Below are 14317 nucleotides of genomic sequence, written 5' to 3' on the forward strand. Positions count from 1 at the left end.
CTTTCGCAGGCGCTCGGGCAAAATCGGGAGCGGTGACCGACGGCTAGGTAGGTAGGTTCTCAGAGAGAAGAGTTGCCCGACCGCCCTCGGCCTAGGGTGGATCCCGGAATGCCTTTGCTTTGAGTCGCAGTTCTGTTTTTAGAAGAACGGCGAATACGCATTGAGTGTTTATGTTCCAGGTCGTGCCCTCGTCGTATTTGACCCTGACAGCAGCCCTTATGAAGCAGATACTATTCTTATCCCCGTTTTGCAAATGAGAGAACCGAAGTTCAGTGTAGTCCAGTAACCGGACCCAAGTTCCTACCCTACGGCAGTGGCAGAGCAGCACGTTGGCTCCTACTCTGCCGTCCTTCCCAAACTTTTTCTCATTTAATTCTGAAGCCCTACGGGATTGGTATTGTTATTCCAATTTTACAGACAGAAAAACTAAGTCAACTGACACGATGAATGATGTTTTTGGACAGTAAGGCTCAGCACCACACATAAACCTCTCAATTCTCCTTAAGTAAAATTATAAATTGAACGTAATTCCGATAAAAGTACTAATAGGATAAATAGGTTATGTGGCTGCAGCAGATCACAAATATTCAAGCTGAAATCTATCAGAAAAACCTAGAAACTGAACTCCTAAGATAAGGGGAAAGATACAGCCAATGTGCATCTTCCCTTTTGGCTCAGAAGTGTCATACTCTGCAAAGCATGAATAAATCATTTGGAAGCAGTGCTAAAAAAAGAAGAGGGTCCCCCAGGCAACGGCTGTTGAAGCCCTTGTGCCAGCAAAACTTGCCTAGTGAAGCTTTTCATCCCAGAAACATGGTACCTTGGCTGGAGTTGGTGGTGACTTTCATTGAGAGATTGGCAAACCATCTTGAAACAATTAGAAATACCCCTCATGCAGAGGCACATCTGGAGAAAATGAACAAGGCTTTAGCAAAGATGGCTCTTTTGATGACTGAGACACAAGACCTGGCAGAGAATGTACTCAAGTGGCAAGAACAGCAAAAGGAAGTTTCCTCTTGTATCCACCCCCAAAATATTAGCTGAAGAAAGTTAGCTTCCGACCCATGATATTATAATGCCTCCTTTACCTTTTACTTCTAAAGTTCATGTCTAAACCATTAAGTCCAAGTGGTTACCAACTGTTTTTGCTTAATTATATGTAATCATGCAAAGTTCATTCAGTCATAACATGGGCATTTCTAAGCTTTGCTGCTAGCAGTCCTGAAATAGTCCTCTTTATATTGAAGGACTAAGATTCTAAGTTTACCAAGTCCAAACTGAATTTGCCTTCATTTTTCATTTATTTTCATTCCACTTTTCGGTAAAGCTCGGGAAGATCAAATAGGACGATTACAATTTATTAACGTGAAGGCATCAGCCATATCTCGGGTAGCAGGCTTGATTATGTCTTTTCTTTTTAATGTTCTGTTTCTGAGTTAGAAGAGTTTTCTCGAACCTGGAAGTACATTGACCGTTCCTGTGGGATTGTCACTAAAATTGTTGCAGAAAAGAACAACACAGCAAACCGGAGTGCTCTCCCTTGAAAGGCCTGCTTACCTTTTTGGTCCTCGGCTGCCATCTGGGAACTTGGATGTCAGCAAGGTTCCCTTCCCTCTCACTGGTAAGAGTTGCTCACTGTGACTAAGATGTTTGTTTGGTGTGGTTTGTGCTGAACATCTGTTTTCCTTTTGGGAGTCTAGAATGTTGGTACATGTTAGGAGGAAGGTACCTGTGTGACTCGCCCACAGTAATAACCCTGGGCGCTGCATCTCTCGTGAGCTCTCACGGAAGCCATTTCACACATGTCACAGCTCCATCGCTGGGGAAATTGAGCACATCCTGTGTGACAACACTGGCAGTGGACCCTGGAAGCTAGTGCCTGGTTTCCTCTGGGCTTTGCCCCATGCACCTTTTCCTTGTACTTTGTATGCTTTGCTGTAATAAGCTACAGCCGCGTGTACAACGATATGCCGAGTCCTGTGAATGCCCCCCACACGTCATCAAACCCGGATGGGGGTGTCTTAGGGACCCTGACACACTAAGCAATTCCTGAGGATGTTCACTGGCAGCCTTAGGAATTGGCAAAGAAGAAAGGTGGAGCAGAGAAAAGAAAAGGGCACATTATGCAAAACTCTTAGAGGGTTACCTCACAAAATGCTCAGAATATTTTCCCTATCTGAGATTATTGTGCATATAAAAGGGGATGGTATACAGATACTTACTAACACTAAGCCTCAGGACGTATTAATTTGTACAAGTACTATGATTATCCCTGACTTGTTTTCAGACTTCCGGTTGTCTCTTACTTTAAAACGTGTACGTCGATCTTTGTATTCATCACACTTCTTCACACAAGAAGCCCTCAACACAGTGGACGAGTATAGTTCGTAACGAAGCAGGATTGTTACCAAAAAAATATCCTGCCGAAACAAGCAGGAGAGATGCTTTGAAGCCTACGTTGGTGACTTTTGCAGATGGGGTATAGAGTGGTCATAGTGTCTCAAATGTCGTTCAACGTTGCTGAGACACTTAAGCAAAACTTTTGCTTGTGTTTCACCAGAAGTCTGTTTGAGCCCAGCCTTGCTTTCAGACATCTAACCCTGCACTTTGTTCTCCTGGTTTTCTGTACTTATATGCCTGGTTGTTTTGTCTTTTGTTTTTGTCTTTTGTCTTTTATGTCTTTGTCAAAATTAAAAAATACACCTGCAATTTCTCACTAAAAAAAAAAAAAAGATTGACAAAGTCAACTACAGAAAAATAGAAAAGTTTTATATGGCAAAACAGCACAGACACAAGAACGATGACACCATAAACTCAGCAGATGGCAAGTTGGGGGAAAATATGCATAATTGCATCCCAAGTGAGAGATTAATATGAAAAAGACTAACTGTTGTTAGAAAATAGACAAAGAATAGTACCAGACAATTGGCAGGGAAATATAGATGGGTCTTTAAGGATGATAAATAATGGAGGTATAAGACATATTCTAGCGTGTATAGATATGGGAGATAACAGAAGGTAAGACATTTAAAAGTCACTGAAATGCTATTTTCACCCATTAGATTGGCAGAAGCGCACCTGTTTACTGGTGGCAAGGCTATTTTAAGACTAGTTGAGGAAGGCCCCACTAAGGCGCCATTGGGACAGAACCTGAGGACATGGCGGGGAGGGTGAAATGTTGCCAGGCTGATGGCAGAGGCCCTGAGGCAGGACTGTGCTCGGAAGGTTCCAGGACAGCTGGGAGGCCAGTGTAGCTGGGCAAGGTAACAAGGGAAAGAACAGCAGGAGGTGAGGTGAGAGAATGTGTGGGGTAGGTAGCTAAGAGGGTTCTGAGCCTTCACCTTACCTGCAGGCTAACGAGGTAGCCCGGCACATTTTGGGGGTTATTGGCACAGACACAGGCTTTCATTACCTCCAGCTTAGCAAGTAGTATGAGCTTCAGGTTTGTGTCTTCTCTACTCGCCCCGGCTAGATCCTTGGGAGTTGATGAGAGAAACAAAGGCAAGAAAAACGCAGTTTCAAGTACATTCCCTTACAGCCTGCGGCCCTTTGGTAGATGTCGGAGACCTGCAGCGTGTAACATTCGCCCAAACGTTTTTGGCCGCCTTCGTGCTGTAATGTTTACGCTTCCTTGAAAACTACAAGCATCCTTATCTCGACAATAGCTAAATCTTCAGGGTCCTAGGAGACCCTCTTTCAGCTTCCAGAAATTCCTTGGACACTTATATTTATATTCCCCCCCCCCCCCCCCCCCCCGCCGTCCACAAACTTGAAAGTATGTAATCAGTCGCTCCTCACAACCCCAGTGCAGCCTTTCCTGCAAAGGTGTCTCAAGGATTCTTTCTTGAGGACGTGTCAAGGATGTCTTTTGTGATTTGCTCACGAACCCCACTTCAAATGCCATCAGGGGTGACACGGGGCAGCCCACGTGGATGCTGCCCATATAGGGGGTTTGCATCACAGCTGAGGAACCCAGAGCTTAGAGAACCCAAATCTTGGTGGCCGGCAAGCACACCCGCCTGACCTTTGACCTAAGGGAGGCATTGTTACGCTGGATACTCAATCTGTCTCCTGCGGTGCGGTGCGGTGCGGGCGGGCTCGGACTCTGTCTTCCCAGGCTGTTCCTTGTATAAACACCTTTAAGAAGACAGTCCAAACAAAGGCAACAATAACTCTGCCCCAAGAAGGGGAGAATTGTCTCCCAGAAGGGGGCAAATCTTTAGAGCCTTGGAGGCCACGATGGGGACTTTAGCTTTTATTGTGAGTGATCTGCAGAACCAGTGGAGGGTTTGAACAGAGGAATTTTATGTAATTCTCCCCCACTCTATTCTTACTCCCCAACAGAGGCTCAACAGTAGGTAGACAGGACTCAGAAACTAGAACGGAGATTGAAAAGCATCTGTGTTAGTCATGGTTCTCCAGAGAAACAGGACCAGTAGCATACATGTAGATACGTATATAAGAGGGGGTTTATTAGAGGCATTGGCTCACGTGGCTACGGAAGCCGAGATGTCCCAGATGTGCCATCTGCAAGCTTGAGAAGCAGGTGGTATGATTCTGTCCAAGCCCAAAGGCCTGAGAATCAGGCAGCTGCTGGTGTGTATGCTCCTAGAACCAGGAGCTCTGATATCTGAGGGTAGGAAAGGTGGATGTGCCAGCTCAAGAAGAGAGAAAGAGAGTTTGCCCTACCTTTGCGTTTGTGACCCATTTGAATCCTCAAGGGATTGCATGATGCCCACCCACATTGGTGAGGGCGGATCTCTTTACTCAAGTCTACTGAATCAAATGCTAATCTTTTCCAGAAATGCTCTCACAGACCCACCCAGAAATATTTTCCTACCTACCGGGGCATCCCTTAGTTGGGTCAAGTTGACATGTAAAATTAACCTTCATGGCATCTGTTGGAACTGTCAACATGCGGGTCATAGGTGAGCCTGATAAACGCAGTTTTGGGGGAGTACCGACTATGTGTGCTGGACTGGAATGACCTAAGGAGAGACTGTGGAGAGGAGGAAATGGGGCAGTGACCCTGGACAACGTCGTTAGAAATGTGGCTGTGAAGGAGAGGAGAACCAAAAGAGGTGAACCAAAAAGTCATCGTTGATGAAAATCGATTATACCTTTCTGCTCAGTAGTAAAAGCTGGAATACCATCTATGTCAAGACTTAGAAACTCGTTCAACTCTTGAGAAGAATGTAAACATTGCACTTTTTGTCATCTGGAGGATTTCATATAATGTTGATTAGAAAAATTGTCCTGAAAGGCAATCTGTTTTAAAATTTAAAGAGATGAAAGCATTAAATTTTCCGCATGTTTCCCCTTTGACATAATCTAGAGTGCAATCAGGAAAAAAAAAGCTTACTTCTTCTTAAAGTAACTGTACATTTCCTAGTGTACAAAAGAGAGGGAAAGGGCATCTAACGTCAAGTCCTTTCCTGAAATACATTCTTATAAATATCTATATGTCTGGATTCTAGTTTCCTTGCTCATAATAGTTATACAAACATAAGTTTTTCCTTAGATTTCCTCATGGACAGGGAATCCATCCAAAACTGAAAGGGTTTTGGAGTCAGAAAAATCACTAAAAGAAAACTATTTTTCTCTAAACCCCATGTCCTTCTGAACAGTATGTTACTTTCTTCGTCCCCTGTTTTATTCCTGTAAGAGTTGAGGAACCTAATAAGCAAAAATACCCCTTCCTCACTCTTTTCAAGATGACTCAGAAGAAAAAGGCAAATCAGAGCTCCCTGTGTCTTCAGCTCTCTAGGAAACTAGAGCAAGGCATATGCACTGTGACACTCGGGGAGATTTTCAAGCCATCTTTGTCGCGTTTTTATTAGGAGACATGCCTTATCTTTGTACCAGTGATTTTACATAATATCATTTCATTCCAGTCAAATGTAGCAGTCTCAACAAGAAAACAAAAATGGGCAAAGGGCTTGAACAGACATTTCTCTAAAGATCTGTAAATGGCCAAAAACATGAAAAGGTGCCCAACGTCATTAACCATCAGATAAATGCAAATCAAACTGACGCAACATACTACCTCACACCCATTTGAATCGCTAGACCCAAAAAACAAAGAAAAGAAAGAGGGAAAGAGAGAAAGAAAAGGAAGGGAGAGAGGAAGGAAGGGAGAAAACAAGAAAATAAGTGTTGGCAAGGATGTGGAGATACTGGAACTCTTGGGCACTATTGGTAGGAATGTACAATGGTGCAGCTGCTGTAGAAAACAGTATGGTGGTTGCTCAACATGTTGAAAATAGATTTACCATCTGACTTAGCAATTCCACTTCTTCATTATGTATCCCAAAGGATTGAAAACAGGATCTGACAGATATATTTGTGCACCCATGTTCACAGGAGCATTATTCACAGTATCCAAGAGGTGAAAGTAACCCAGGTGTCCATCACCAGATAAATGAATAGACAAAATGTGATATATACACACAATGGATACTATTCAGCCTTAAAAGGGAAGGAAATCTGACACACGCTACAACATGAATGAACCTTAAGGACATGCTAATTGAAATAAGCCAGTCATGGGGCACCTGGGTGGCTCAGCCAGTTGAGCGTCCAACTCTTGATTTTGGCTCGGGTCATGATCTCGTGGTTCACGAGTTCAAACCCCTCATCGAGCTCTCTACTGTCAGTGCAGAACCTGCTTTAGATCCTCTGTCTCCCCCTCTCTCTGCCCCTCCCCAGCTGCGCACACATGCTCTCTCTCTCTCAAAAATAAGTAAAACCATTTTAAAAAATGGTTAATATAAATTCTTAAATGGTAAGATATGTGTATTTTATCACAATTTTAAAAAGAATCAAGTTTTATTTATTTAAGCAATCTCTACACCCAGCGTGGGGCTCGAACTCATGATCCGGAGGTCAAGAGTTGCATGATCCTCTGAGCCAGCCAGGTGCCCCTAAAAAATTTTTTTAATGCACATGTTTCACTTGAAACCTCCAGCATTTTCACAAATTTGAGTGTCATACGTGCACAGGGGCCATGCTAATCTTCTCCTTACCATTCCAGTTTTAGTATATGTGCTGCCGAAGTCAGCACGGAACCTCCAGTGTTGTCAGCTTTCTGTGCCTGGTCCATTTGAGCATCTCCATTTTCTGCAGGGTTATTCCAATCCTCATCAGCACAGACTTTCCCTTTTTTCTCTTTGGGTCCCTTCACCCCCTTCTTTGCAGGGACCTTTCAAAGTGTAGGCCCTGGCTTCAGAGGGGTAGGTTTAGAGTTGGAGGCATTAGTATGCATTCATATTTGGCTTAATATAGATACAGATGGCTATACATGGAAATATTTATACCTATGTGTATTTATACAGGTTGTTATACCCACATATTTTTCCTTGCCGCGTCCACTGAGAGGACCTAGAAGCAACTCAGTAGCAATGAGCACACCCACCACCCAGATCTTGGTTTCTAATACCATTCTCCAATGAAAGGAACCAAGGCTCTTTGAGACATGGCTGACTCTAGGGCTAGGGAGGGAATATACAAAAATAAAATTAAGGGGCGCCTGGGTGGCGCAGTCGGTTAAGCGTCCGACTTCAGCCAGGTCACGATCTTGCGGTCCGTGAGTTCGAGCCCCGCGTCAGGCTCTGGGCTGATGGCTCGGAGCCTGGAGCCTGTTTCCGATTCTGTGTCTCCCTCTCTCTCTGCCCCTCCCCCGTTCATGCTCTGTCTCTCTCTGTCCCAAAAATAAATAAAAAAAAACGTTGAAAAAAAAATTTAAAATAAAAACAAAAATAAACAAAAATAAAATTAAAAGGCAACCTATGGAATGGGAGAAATATTTGCCAATCATATATCTGATAAAGGGTTACTATCCAAAATTCATAAAGAATTCATACAACTCAATAGCAAAAAACCAACCTGATTAAAAAATGGGCAGAGGGTCTGAACAGACATTTTTTCAAAGAAGGGCATACAGATGACCAACAGGTATGTGACATCACTAGTCATCAAGGAAATGCAGCTCAAAACCACAATGAGATATTGCCTCACACCTGTTTCAGAACGGCCATTCTCAAAAAGACAAGAGATAGCAAGTGTTGGTGAGGATGTGGAGAAAAGGGGCCCCTTGTGCACTGTTGGTGGGACTCTTAATTGGTGCAGCCACTGTGGAAAACAGTATGGAGTTTCCTCAAAAAATTAAAAAAAAAATCGAACTACCGTATGATCCAGCTCTTACATTTCTGGGTATATATCCAAAGACAATGAAAACAGGAGCTCAAAGAGATACCTGCACTCCCATGTTCATTGCAGCCCTGGTCACAATAGCCAAGGCACAGAAACCGTCTACATGCCCATTGATGATTGAATGGATAAAGACGACATGGTACACGACATGGACACGATGGAACATTATTCAGCCATGAGAAAGAAACCCTGCCATTCGTGACAACACGAACGAGCCTGCAGACATTATGCTAAGCAGAATAAGCCAGAAAAAGAAGTCAGTACTCTAGGATATCACTCACACATGGAATCCAGAAAAAGCCAAACTCATAGAAACAGAGTGGAGTGGCGGTTAAGTAGGGTGATCTGTGTTACATACTCAACAGTCGCCAAGAGAGCAGATCTTAAATATTCTCACTACGAAAAAGAAATGGCGAATGACCTGAGGCGCCATGATGGAGGGGTTGGCTGACGCTGTGGTTTTAGTCATTTTACACCGCGTGAGCGTATCTCATCAATATGTCGTACACCTCGATTTTTCTTTAAGTTTTTAAAAATTTCTGTAAGGCATCTCTACACCCAGCGTGGGGCTAAAACTCACAATTCGGAGATCAAGAGCTGGATGCTCTTCTGACTGAGCCAGCCAGGAGCCCCGACGACGAGTTGTGCACCTTGCAACTTACGCTGTCGTCTGACAGTGTCCTCTCCACCAAACTAGGAAAAGAAAAAGATTGACAGAGAGGGGGAGGGGAGAGCCTGGCTGGTGCAGAGGAATCTGCAACTCTTGATCTCGGGGCCGCAAGTTTGAGCCCCAAGTAGGGTGTAGAGATTACTTAAATAAATAAAACTTAAAAAAAAAAAAAAGAGTGAGCGTGATAGAGTAAGAGAGAGAGGGAGAAACATGTGATGGTATTTATGCATTTACACTAAATGACTACTATTTATAGGGATGTATCAAAGACCACGTTTTGAAAATGAGCTCTGGAATCAGACCACATGGGTTTGAATCCCAGTTCTTCCACTTACTCACACTCTCACTTTGGGTAACTTATTTAATCTTAATGTGCCTCAAATGGATAATACAAGCATCTACCTCCACATAGTGTCTCTGGTGGTTAGCTCCGTTCCTGGCACCTAGGCGGTGTCCGATGAAATTTGTTCAATAACTGGCGGAGTGAATGAAGTAATGATTTTTATGGAGATTAAATAAGGTCATATAACTTTAGTTTGCTGGCATGGTGCAAACATTCAATAAAGGTTGAGTGTTACCATCGACATCCTCTCTAGCCTTGGGAATACTTCCTTAGCGTGGGCTGTTCCCTGTGTCTGGAACAGCCTTCCATCTCTTCTGCACCTTGTTTCTCAAGACTCCGGTCAGGCAAAACCCCGCAGTCAGTCTTTCCCGGGTGGCCCCTTCCCAAATTGTCCCTCTGCTTCTTTTCTCCACGTATAGCACCTCTGATGTTGGGTTTCCAATGATTTTTGTTTCTTTCATGATGGCCTTATTGAGATGTAATTCACATATCATACAAGTGACCCATTTACAGGGTACAATTCGGTGATTTTCAGTATGTTCACAGAACTGGGCAGTCATCACCTCAATTTTCGCCATTCCCCAAAGAAACCCCATACCCATTAGCCCCGCTCCCCCTCACTCCAGCCGCTGGCAAGCACTAATGTACTTTCTGTCCTGATGGATCTTCCTATTCTAGACTTTCATGTAAATGGAGTCGTGCGAGATATATGGCTTTTTGTGTCTGGCTGCTTTCACTCAGCATAATGTTTTCTAGGTTCATCCAGGTTGTAGCACGTGCCAGTATTTCATCCCTTTTCACGGCTGAAAAATACCTACTTCATGGTCATACCACTTATCCACTCAGCAGTTGATGGACATTTGGGATATTTACACTTGTTGACTATTCTAAACAATGCTGCTATGAACATCTGTACGAATTGTTGTGTGGACACATTTCTCTTGGTCCATACCTAGGGGTAGACTGCTGTGTGATCTGGTAACACTATGTTCAACTTTTTCAACACTATGTTCAAACCGCCTGTTTTCCAAGGCGGCTGCACCATTTTGCATTCCCACCAGCAGTGTATGGGGGGGTCCAGTTTCTCTACATGTACAATCATTTTTCAGTGTACCTCCATACCAGTGAACTTCTTGAAGGCAAAGAGGGTGAGACTGCGGTTTTCTGTCCCTCCAGCTCTCAGCCCAGCGCGAGTCACCGAGAGAAACTTTTCTTTCCCCAGCTCATCCCTGCTCCACTGGACTACATCAGAGTCATAGAGACATGATATCTTCCGTGTTAAAATATATGTTCAGGTAGGAGTCCACCCTGTTATTATACGAAATGAGGAAAATGAGGCCCAGAGAAGTCAAAAGACCTGCCTGACGTCACACAGAGCCGGAGCTAGAACTCGAGGCTCACGACTGGAAGCACAGAGCTCTTTGCCTGCAGTGCTCTGCAAAGTGCCTCTGAATTTACTCCAAGACCAGAGGAGAATGAACTTTGACTCCAGGGATCTGGTGGCTTCAGGGATCTGGTGGCATAGCCCTAGATAGCAAAGCCACAGGTAGCACCTTGGCCTGAGATAGCATGTTTCTCTTCAAAATCCATGGGAAGCCAGCATTCAAAACCACAGCATGTCTGGTGTGTGTGTGTGTGTGTGTGTGTGTGTCTTTTAACCTATGAATAACCTTGTGATTATTCACCCTCCAGTAATATAGAAGCTGCAGGTCTTTGCACGGTTCTACGCAGTGGCTCTAGGACCCCTGGGCACAGGCTGCGTCCCCGTGGGGTGCTGGAGCCCCGACGTGGGTATATTTTAACGAGCTGAGAGGAGAGATGCGAGGGAGGACAGGGATGCTAGGGAAGTAGACGTGACTCAGGTGTGCAACAGCATCACCATCTGCCTCCCAGGGAAGGAGCAGACGGACAGGTTAGGGGAGGATGGCCCCAGGCGCATGGGTGCAGCAGCGAGGAGTCACATGTCACACTGGAACACCCATACTACGGCTCTAAGGTGGGGGCGTGGGTGTCAGCTCTGGAAGAGGCCTTCAAGGGGACCCAGGTCAAACCTCATTTCCCAAGAGTGGAAGCCGTGTGCTGTGTGTTGAAGGTAACCCAGCCAGTTAGTGTCTTGGGACCACCTGACCAACTGCAGCCAGTATTATGTAGCTTTGCCAGGTGACAAAGGAGACCGGCCCCTCACTGCGGGGAGGGCCATGGGGCTGGGATGATGTGACATTCCCTGCCCTTCACCAAGGGCCTGGCCCCAGGCGCTCAGAGACCACAGTCCCTTGGCCTCCTTGGTTCCGTGTTGCAAGTGAATTAAACAAGATGGAAGTACGTAAAGCATATAGCACAGGGCCTGACATTTAGTAAGTCCTCACAAGTGGGAGGTTTTTTATTTATGATTTTTTTTTTTTTTTTTACGTAGTCTCTACAGCCAACATGGGGTGTGAACTCACAACCCCGAGATCAAGGGTCGTATGCTCTAATTGGGCCAGCCAGGGGCCGCACAAATGGGAGCTATTTTTGTTGTTGCTGTTGCTGCTGCTGTGGTAGATGTTTGCTGGTTATCTCATGCTGATTATATTACAACCCACTGAGAAATCTTTCGCCAATTTATGAGATTCATGACTAGAGCAATGGTTTCAAACATCAAGGTATGTTAGAATCACCTGGGGGAGCTGGTTCAAAATTAGATTTCAGGGCCTAGCACCTCCTGGGTCTAATTGAGTAGGATATATATATATATATATATATATACACACACACACATATATACACACACATACACACACACACACACACATATATATACACACACACATATATAGAGACTAGACTGTATACAGAACATATAGATAGAATATATATAGAACATACATATAGAATATATATCTAGAATACATATATATGTATTAAGTATATGTAATATGTATAGTTATATATATTATGTTATATATATGTATACATATATATTATACATATTACGTTATACATATATATTATATATTGTATTTACTTCTTTATTTTTTATAAATATCGCAGGTGATTCAGTGCTGGTGGTGCAAGGGTCACCCGCACCCGGCTGCCCGGAGCCGGGAGCCCTCTGCCCCTAGCTGCGCTGAGCACTGTCCATTGGTGTTCTGCTTCATTTGATTTTCTTAAAAAAAAAAAAAATTAAAGTAAGTTACACATGCTTTTAGGAAAACCATCCAGAGAGCACAGAATCTTATGAAGTGGAAGGAAACTCCCTGGACCCCACTGCTTCCGTGCTTATGTCTGCGTTCCCACCCCAAGATAATCATGGTTAACTGTGGTTTGTTTCCAGAAATGGTCTCTGTCCGTACAAGCATATCCACTAATGTATAACTTTTCCCCTGTGCTCACTTGGTCAAAAACACGAAGAGGATCAGAGGATTGAGCAAGGATTGGCAAATATTTTCAGTAACGTGTTGAATAGCAAATATTTTTGGCTTTGAAGGCCATATGGTCTCTGTCCCAACTACTAAACTCTCCATTGTAGCTTGAAGGCAGCCACAGCAATTTGTAAATGAATGGGTGTGGCTCTGTTCCAAAGCGATTTTAGTTACCGGACAGGTGGCAGGCTGGATTTGGCCCACAGGCCACAGTTAGCTGCTAGAGTACAATTTTGTCTTTTCACTTACGTATTTTGAACATCTTTTCCATATCAGCCCATGCAGTGACTTTATTCTTGAACTGCTACATGATACTGATAATATACTTAGCCACTTCTCAACTGGACAATTAGACATTTTTCCAGGTTTTGCCGTACTAAACAAAGCTGCCATACGCTGTGCGCCCGGTTGACTACTCTCAGTCAACTGGAATGAATTCTCTGAGCAGAATTGCTGAGTCCAAGGGTAAGAAGGAGTTTAAACTTTTGATAGAGATGGCCAGACTGCTCTTAGGCTTCTTCTTAAATTCAGATTGCCACATAACCTTGTGATTTTCATTGTGTAATCTTCCTGCTGATGACTATTTTCTCGTTAATTTGAAGTTTTTGTAATAACTACGGGAAAGATTCCACCACAACAGAGGGGACAATGAACTATGTGGTAACGAACTCAAGTTTATAATTGTTTAATAAATACTTGCCCGCCATGAAGCAATTTGCACTGCATTCTTGTCCACGTAAAAAGCAAATTCCCTTCTGCCCAGAAAGCAGTAGCCCCGGGCAGCTCTTTATACACATAAAGAACATTCTGTGCAAAAGCACAACTGAACCCCTTGCAGAGCAAATATGCTGATCAGATGGGACATAATTGCCTTTACGGCTGCAGCGGATGCAGGCCAGGGCTCGGCAATGGTGCAAGTGAATTTTGAATTTCCAATTGGAGTGCTCAGTCAGACCCTTTACACAACCGGGCCAATGTTGCAGATTCCCTTATCTGAAAAAAATGCAGTGATCCCACTCGGTGTTGTTGGGATTACAATTATGAACAACCAGCCTCCATTGAGCACCTGCTCTGAGCCCGGCACTGGGGAAGTCCTTCACCTCCATTCCTTCCACCCTGTGATGATGATTCAATGACCATCTTACAGATGGAAAAACTAAAGCTCTGATAGGCCAAGTAACTTAACCATGGTAATAATATAGTCAGGCTTGACTTCCAAGTCCTTGGGGGAAAAAAAGTCATTTGCTGCATTAAAAACTGGCAAAAACCTTGGTGACTGATTCCTAACTATTGGGCCAATTTTTATGAAGTCCCCCACGTTGTATAATCTTTCGTTACAAAACATATTTCTCATCCTGACAAATAAATCACTTCAGCAGTTGTGTATGACCACGACTGAGGCAACATTTAAAAACAGACTTACAAAAGGAGTATGAGAAATATTGCTAAAATCTGAATGCTGACATTTCTGATTCTGGGTCCAGGCAAGATGGCATAGCCCCTTTTTCCCTTGCTCCTCACGGCGACACACAACTACAGACCGTGGAAATGGCAAAAGAGACAACCAAAGGAAAACCCCGGAAGGTGGTAAAAGGTGAGCTGGTTTGGGACCAGGACCAGAGAACAGCACAGTGGCAGGGCACGTGCGTCCTACCACCCAAGGGAGAGTCCTTCCCCGACCCTTAACCTAGC

General features: G+C 44.0%; 1 non-coding gene and 1 pseudogene across 1 annotated transcript; one reads left to right on the forward strand and one right to left on the reverse strand.

The window, feature by feature from the left end:
• Window positions 1-196: 196 nt before the first annotated feature.
• On the forward strand, window positions 197-1153 carry LOC125147589 (HAUS augmin-like complex subunit 2; annotated as a pseudogene).
• Window positions 1154-6956: 5803 nt separating this feature from the next.
• On the reverse strand, window positions 6957-7063 carry LOC125148506 (U6 spliceosomal RNA). The gene has a single exon (XR_007145590.1). It is a non-coding gene; the product is annotated as a U6 spliceosomal RNA (small nuclear RNA).
• Window positions 7064-14317: the final 7254 nt, after the last annotated feature.

This window comes from Prionailurus viverrinus, chromosome D2, assembly GCF_022837055.1.
Source record: "Prionailurus viverrinus isolate Anna chromosome D2, UM_Priviv_1.0, whole genome shotgun sequence".
Lineage (NCBI taxonomy): Eukaryota > Metazoa > Chordata > Mammalia > Carnivora > Felidae > Prionailurus > Prionailurus viverrinus.